Source organism: Pongo abelii, chromosome 11, assembly GCF_028885655.2.
Source record: "Pongo abelii isolate AG06213 chromosome 11, NHGRI_mPonAbe1-v2.0_pri, whole genome shotgun sequence".
NCBI classification, from domain to species: domain Eukaryota; kingdom Metazoa; phylum Chordata; class Mammalia; order Primates; family Hominidae; genus Pongo; species Pongo abelii.
Genome location: NC_071996.2, coordinates 39,972,984 through 39,979,486, shown reverse-complemented (window position 1 = coordinate 39,979,486; position 6,503 = coordinate 39,972,984).

Genomic DNA, 6,503 nt, shown 5'->3' with positions numbered 1-6,503 from the left:
AAAAACTATATTTGCAAGCTTAGTGCTCATGATTCATATTGAAATCAATTGCTATTTTCTAAAGTTAATAAATCAATAAATACAGGTAGAAATATATTTTCTACAATTATGACAATACACATTTACCTATGTAAAACTGATGAAATTACTCAAGACATTCCATGTGTTTGTGGTCAGCCACTACATCTCACATTGAAGATAAGACTTGGACATTCAGTATTCTGTAAATAAAACTGTGAGTCACTTTGAAACTTCACTGCATCCCCTGTGTTTTCTTTCTAAGACACACACACTTGTTAGAAACCTCACTCTTCGAAGAAAGACTTGAGTGGGCTAACTGGCTAACTGAATGCTGGTTGTGAGGGAACCAGTGTGGTCATACCACTGTGAAAAAGAGTGAGTTTGTTGTCAATTCCAACCTAGAATGTTTGATTGATATCTGGGTGACATATACAAACTCTTGGACCAAGATGAACAATAAATTAAAAATAAGACAAAACAAAACAAAGAACCTCAAAATTTAGGAACTGAATCATTTACCAAACAAAAGATAAGTAGGAAGCTAGTGAGTATGTTCTGGGATCATTGCCTGAGTCCAGAGGGTTTTTGATGGATTGTTTATCGGACAGTCATTGCTTGCCTGTGTATTTGTCTGGCATGAAAGTATAGCACCAATTGGGACATGCTAGCTTTTTGCATCTTAATCTGTAAGCCCATGATTTGCTAGTGAGTAGGATGGTAATAGACTCTGAAGACAGTTTTCAGCTTACCTGGAAAAGCTAATTATTTATGGTAATGTAAACCTATCACCCGTTGACTGAGTAGAGCTGTGACAGCCTACAACCAGGTGAAGTAATTTTACTGCCTTGGTGACCATCAGCCTGACACAACATCTGATGGAAACCATATCACTGTTACATTAAGGCATCCAAATGTATTTTTACAGCATGGTTTTCTCTTGTTTTAAGTATGTTACTATAAGTCACTTTACAGCATCTAGTAATCCACTATCCTGCCCTATTGCTCCTGTATTTCACAAGTGAATGTCTTCCTTAAAATAGCCATAATATTTTCTTTGCTTCCAGCCCCCAGGGAACAGTACGTTTTAATTAACATATACATTACACAAATATCTGCTTATCTTAGTTTTCTGCACAAAAGGGATTGAAATTTTTTCCACCAAAGAAGTAAAGTCAACATGCTCAGAGGGTACGTTGCAGGTATATTAGCATTTCAGAGGCACAAGTGTCATAACTGGTTTAACTAAACAAAGCTATAATGTACATTTCAGAAAACTGCCAGGGAGAAAAATCAATTCTGCCTTTGAGTTGAACTCAAATTGTCAGGCCTCTGAGCCCAAGCTAAGCCATCATATCCCCTGTGACCTGCATGTACACATCCAGATGGCCGGTTCCTGCCTTAACTGATGACATTCCACCACAAAAGATGTGAAAATGCCCTGTTCCTGCCTTAACTGATGACATTGTCTTGTGAAATTCCTTTTCCTGGCTCAAAAACTCCCCTACTGAGCACCTTGTGACCCCCAATCTGCCTGCCAGAGAACAACCCCCCTTTGACTGTAATTTTCCTTTATCTACCCAAATCCTATAAAACGGCCCCGCCTTTATCTCCCTTCGCTGACTCTCTTTTCAGACTCAGCCCACCTGCACCCAGGTGAAATAAACAGCTTTATTGCTCACACAAAGCCTGTTTGGTGGTCTCTTCACACAGACGCGCATGAAATTTGGTGTCGTGACTCAGATCGGGGGACCTCCCTTGGGAGATCAATCCCCTGTCCTCCTGTTCTTTGCTCTGTGAGAAAGATCCACCTATGACCTCAGGTCCTCAGACTGACCAGCCCAAGAAACATCTCACCAATTTCAAATCCAGTAAGTGGCCTCCTTTTACTCTCTTCTCCAACCTCCCTCACTATCCCTCAACCTTTTTCTCCTTTCAATCTTGGTGCCACACTTCAATCTCTCCCTTCTCTTAATTTCAATTCCTTTCATTTTCTAGTAGAGACAAAGGAGACATGTTTTATCTGTGGACCCAAAACTCCAGCACTGGTCACGGACAGGGAAGGCAGCCTTCCCTTGGTGTTTAATCGTTGCAGGGAAGCCTCTCTGATTATTCACCCATGTTTCAGAGGTGTAAGACCACGCAAGGACACCTGCCTTGGTCCTTCATGCTTAGCGGCAAGTCCCACTTTTCTGGGGGAGGGGCAAGTACCCAACCCCTTCTCTCCATGTCTCTACTCCTTCTCCACTTTTCTGGGAGATGGGCAAGAACCCCTCAACCCCTTCTCCTTCACCCTTAGTGGCAAGTCCCACTTTTCTAGGGGGCAAGAATCCCCAATCCCTTATTTCCACACCCCAACCTCTTATCTCTGCACCCCCATCCCTTACTTCTGCACCCCGACCTCTTATCTCTGTGCCCCGATCCCTTATTTCCACGCCCCGACCCCTTTCCCACTTTTCTGGAAGGTAAGAACCCCTGAACCCCTTCCGTCTGTGTCTGTACTCTCTCTTTTCTCTGGGCTTGCCTCCTTCACTATAGGCAACCTTCCACCCTCCATTCCTCCATCTCCCTTCTTAGCCTGTGCTCTCAAGAACTTAAAACCTCTTCAACTCACACCTGATCTAAAAACTAAATGCCTTATTTTCTTCTGCAATGCTGCTTGACCCCAGTACAAACTCTCGACAGTTGTTCCAAATAGCCAGAAAATGGCACTTTCAATGTTTCCATCCTGCAAGATCTAAATAATTCTTGTCATAAAATAGGCAAACGGTCTGAGGCGCCTGATGTCCAGGCATTTTTTTACACATCTGTCCCTCCCTAGTCTCTGTGCCCAGTGCAACTCGTCCCAAATCTTCCTTCTTTCCCTCCCGCCTGTCCCCTCAATCCCAACCCCAAATGTCGCTGAGTCTTTCTAATCTTCCTTTTCTACAGACCAATCTGACCTCTCCTCTCCTCCCCAGGCTGCTCCTTGCCAGGCCGAGCTAGGTCCCAATTCTTCCTCAGCCTCCGCTCCTCCACCCTATAATCTTTTTATCACCTCCCCTCCTCACACCTGGTCCGGTTTACAGTTTCATTCCGTGAGTAGCCCTCCCCCACCTGCCCAGGAATTTCCTCTTAAAAAGGTGGCTGAAGCTAAAGGCATAGTCAAGGTTAATGCTCCTTTTTCTTTATCAGACCTCTCCCAAATCAGTGAGCTTTTAGGCTCTTTCATCAAATATGAAAAACCCAGCCCAGTTCATGGCTCGTTCGGCAGCTACCCTGAGACGCTTTACAGCCCTAGACCCTAAAAGGTCAAAAGGCCTTCTTATTCTAAATATACATTTTATTACCCAATCCGCTCCTGACATTAAATAAAACTCCAAAAATTAAATTCCGGTCCTCAAACCCCACAACAGGACTTAATTAACCTCGCCTTCAAGGTGTACAATAATAGAGTAGAAGCAGCCAAGTAGCAATGTATTTCTGAGTTGCAATTACTTGCCTCCACTGTGAGACAAACCCCAGCCACATCTCCAGCACACAAGAAATTCCAAACGCCTAAACCGCAGCTGCCAAGAGTTCCTCCAGAACCTCCTCCCCCAGGAGCTTGCTACAAGTGCTGGAAATCTGGCCACTGGGCCAAGGAATGCCCACAGCCCAGGATTCCTCCTAAGCCATATCCCATCTGTGTAGGACCCCACTGAAAATCAGATTGTTCAACTCACCTGGCAGCCACTCCCAGAGCCCCTGGAACTCTGGCCCAAGGCTTTCTGACTGACTCCTTCCCAGATCTTCTCGGCTTAGCGGCTGAAGACTGACACTGCCCGATTGCCTCAGAAGCCCCCTAGACCATCACAGACACCCCCTAGACCATCACAGATGCCGAGCTTCGAGTAACTCCCACAGTGGAAAGTAAGTCCGTCCCCTTCTTAATCAATACGGAGGCTACCCACTCCACCTTACCTTCTTTTCAAAGGCCTGTTTCCCTTGCTTCCACAACTGTTGTGCATATTGACGGCCAGGCTTCTAAACCTCTTAAAACTCCCCAACTCTGGTGCCAACTTAGACAACACTCTTTTAAGCACTCCTTTTTAGTTATCCCCACCTGCCCAGTTCCCTTATTAGGCCGAGACACTTTAACTAAATTATCTGCTTCCCTGACTATTCCTAGGCTACAGCCACACCTCATTGTCGCTTTTTCCCCCAGTTCAAAGCCTCCTTCACATCCTCCCCTTGTATCTCCCCACCTTAAACCACAAGTATAAGACACCTCTACTCCCTCCTTAGCGACCGATCATGCACCCCTTACCATCCCATTAAAACTTAATCACGCTTACCTCACTCAATGCCAATATCCCATCCCACAGCATGCTTTAAAAAGATTAAAGCCTGTTATCACTCGCCTGTTACAGCATGACCTTTTAAAGCCTATAAACTCTTCTTACCATTCCCCCATTTTACCTGTCCTAAAACCAGACAAGGCTTACAGGTTAGTTCAGAATCTGCACCTTATCAACCAAATTGTTTTGCCTATCCACCCCGTAGTGCCAAACCCATATACTCTCCTATCCTCCATACCTCCCTCTACAACCCATTATTCTGTTCTGGATATCAAACATGCTTCCTTTACTATTCCTTTGCACTCTTCATCCCAGCCTCCCTTTGCTTTCATTTAGACTGACCCTGACACCCATTAGGCTCAGCAAATTACCTGGGCTGTACTGCCGCAAGGCTTCACACATAGCCCCCATTACTTCAGTCAAGCCCAAATTTCATCCTCATCTGTTACCTATCTCGGCATAATTCTCATAAAAACACACGTGCTCTCCCTGCTGATCGTGTCTGATTAATCTCCCAAACTTCAATCCCTTACAAAACAACAACTCCTTTCCTTCCTAGGCATGGTTAGCATGGTCAGAATTCTTACACAAGAGCCAGGACCGCACCCTGTAGCCTTTCTGTCCAAACAACTTGACCTTACTGTTTTAGCCTAGCCCTCATGTCTGCATGCTTTAATACTTTTAGAGGCCCTAAAAATCACAAACTATGCTCAACTCACTCTCTACATTTCTCATAACTTCCAAAATCTATTTTCTTCCTCATATGTGACGCATATACTTTCTGCTCCCTGGCTCCTTCAGCTGTACTCACTCTTTGTTAAGTCCCACAATTACCATTGTTCCAGGCCCAGACTTCAATCCAGCCTCCCACATTATTCCTGATACTACACCTGACCCCCATGACTGTATCTCTCTGATCCACCTGACATTCACCCCATTTCCCCATATTTCCTTCTTTCCTGTTCCTCACCCTGATCATGCTTGATTTATTGATGGCAGTTCCACCAGGCCTAATCGCCACACACCAGCAAAGGCAGGCTATGCTATAGTACAAGCCACTAGCCCGCCTCTTAGAACCTCTCATTTTCTTTCCATCGTGGAAATCTATCCTCAAGGAAATAAGTTCTCAGTGTTCCATCTGTTATTCTACTACTCCTCAGGGATTATTCAGGCCCCCTCCCTTCCCTACACATCAAGCTTGAGGATTTGCCCCCACCCAGGACTGGCAAATTAGCTTTACTCAACATGCCCCGAGTCAGATAACTAAAATACCTCTTAGTCCAGGTAGACACTTTCACTCTCTTCACACTGACGCACATGAAACAAATAAATCCAGGACTATGTGTCTGCATTCTGCATATCCCTGCTGGGATTTCTACAAATTATTTGCAATGAAAGGCTTACTTAAATTTGTTTAGAGAGAGGCATATATTTGCCATTTTTCTTCAACGGAAAGGTCTGTTCTTAGAAATTTATGGAAATAACTTGTATCTTCAAAAGTGACTACTGTTGACCAATTTTTCAATTTTTATTTAGATACAATTATTAAAATTTTAAGCTTTGATTATAAATTTATTCATTGTCTGTAGGAGATGGACTAAGTAAATTGGTACTGGCATATATAGCCTAGTGTCAGATTAATCAATGGTAGTAAATAATAAGTCATGTATATATTTAGTGTTTCTATAATTGACAACAGATTGGTTTGTAAGGTAAATCTGATAAGTTAAGGAACTGGTATTACTATTTAGTACTTAAAAACTTATTTTTTGTATCTTTTCCAAATCTTAGGATGAGGCAAGATGGTGGTGTGTTGTCGTTGTATTTGAAATACACAATGCACATGAAAAGCCAATAAATTAAAATTTTATACTTAAAGTCATTCCCAGTTTAAAGAATAGAATCAACAAAATATAGTTTTTGAGTAAAAAATAAATTTATAAGACTTGAACTTTGTTTTCTTTAAGCTATTGTTTATTTGCTGCTCTAGCTTCAGGTAAAACATTCTTATTCATTATTTAAAATATAAAATATGATAAATTCAACTTATAAAATTAAAAAAAGTTCAAGCAGCTACCCCAAATTATCAAACTAACTATAAAGACCATCAGGGCTGTAGCATCACACAACTCCTGTTGGAATCATTCACATAGACAAAACTGAGAA